This window comes from Mastomys coucha, unplaced genomic scaffold (assembly GCF_008632895.1).
Source record: "Mastomys coucha isolate ucsf_1 unplaced genomic scaffold, UCSF_Mcou_1 pScaffold21, whole genome shotgun sequence".
Taxonomy (NCBI): domain Eukaryota; kingdom Metazoa; phylum Chordata; class Mammalia; order Rodentia; family Muridae; genus Mastomys; species Mastomys coucha.
Window position 1 is genome coordinate 76,224,586 of NW_022196904.1, and position 1,816 is coordinate 76,226,401.

At 32.6% G+C, this 1,816-nt stretch overlaps 1 protein-coding gene across 9 annotated transcripts in view; it reads left to right on the forward strand.

The window, feature by feature from the left end:
* Nox4 (NADPH oxidase 4) overlaps positions 1–1,816 on the forward strand; it is a 178,832-nt gene that overhangs the window by 57,111 nt on the left and 119,905 nt on the right. The window contains exon 2 of one of the 9 annotated variants that reach the window (XM_031387260.1): positions 408–495. The exons of the other annotated variants lie outside the window; for them this stretch is intronic. The gene's annotated coding sequence lies outside the window, so the exon portion shown is untranslated. The remainder of the gene's footprint in view (positions 1–407; positions 496–1,816) is intronic. 9 annotated transcript variants of the gene reach the window in all.

Consider the following 1,816-nt stretch of genomic DNA (forward strand, 5'->3'; position numbering starts at 1 on the left):
TTTTTTTAAGTGTATTCAGGAAGCATATGTGAGGAAATGAATCACTGGTAAAATTTCCAGTTGGTTTTTGCATCATAGAGAGGAAAAGAATTCCAAAATAAACTCTGTACTTCCCAAAGGAATATTTAAAGTCTCTTTGATTTGAATTACTGTGTGATTTAATGTAAACACAATAATTAAACACTCTCAGCCATGCAATGACTAGTAATTGAGAAATGTATATTTTTCTATAAAATATTGAACCTCCAAAGGAAATAGACATAATTTATTTTTAATCCTGAACTTTTATGTTGAATTAGATCTTAGTTTACACATTTCAAGAGATATATTGGTATATTAATACTGCAAATAAAATAATCATCTAGAATCCCTGGGGTTAACATTTTCTTATCATATCCTGATGCCAGATCAAAAGAAATAACAGGACATTTCTTGGAAGTCCTTGATAAACAACAAACCCTTCACTCTGAAGTGATAAAAACTTTTCTGACTGAGGTGAGAAAATTATATTTAATGTCTTCATTAAACAGTCCAGAGAAAATGATGTTTATGTATCCACATAAGTATACTAACTGAAGTACATCCCTAAGTTATTGTAACTCCTGACGTGGAATAGCCTGGTGGACATATTAATTACTTTTTATCTCTTAAGGGAAATTCTTGCTTTTTATACAAACACTAATTTCCCCATCTATTCTTTGGGAGCAATAATTCATATATTGAAACAACCTTATCTTAGTAGAGTCAATATTTTGCTAAGCACTAATATGGGACTCTTGGGGGCATGGGCACATTAAAGTCAAGGAACACATCTGTTTTGTACATACAGTATTCTTTAAGCAGGTTCATTTGTTGCCTACTCCTGGAAAAATGTACAGATGGGACCTCATCATTTACTCCTGCCGGTAGTACTTGCTAGAATGTAATTGAATTCGGTATCTGAAATCTGGGTCAACACCAGAGAGTACCAAGTTTCCAAAATATGTGTTATGCAATCTGATTGTGAAGTTGTATGAATAAGAGAAAGGTTATCAGTGATGAAAATCAATTACTGATCTTGAAAACAATGTTCCTGCTATGGATATCAGCATTTTATTAAGTTCTTTCTGCATTGCAGGTAATAAATTGAGTTCTTCCTGTGTATAACTTCCTTTGTTTATTGTATTTTATTTTGTTAGATTTTGTTGCTGGTGTTGTTGTCAGGGTGGTTTTGAAGCAAGGCTTCACCATACAGCATAGGCTGGGTTGAAACTTATGTATCTCTTCCTTTCCTTGAAATTTGCTGCCCTCTTACTTCTGCCTCTTAAGTGTTTTGGTTGTAGACATTCAACACCATTCCGAGCTGCTTTTTACTGTACAGAATCTACTCTCTATTGATCCTCAGCTCTTGGAACACTGTGATACTTGAGGTATGGTCTTAATTAATGTTTTTATGCTCACTAAAATTCTAATGTAATTCCATGGTTGCACTTATAATCACAATGTTTTACATCAGTACCCTTGTAAATCCTTTATCGTAAACATGCACTTTACTTTTGATACTTTGCAAGAGATTCCCATTACCATGAAGCTTGGTTTCCGTGTTAGTCTACTATTGAAACAAAATACTTAATGTTTCCTATACCCACGTACTACACAATTTTTTAAGATTGATTTTGAGCATTTAATATTTTTAGAAGTGCTCACCTGTACTAAATACTTATATTTAAGCTAACCACTGCAGAATGTATACACACACACACACACACACACAGCTCTTGAAAATTCATAAATTGTTTTTGATATTTAAGTTTTTTTTTTTTTGATATTTTCTTTA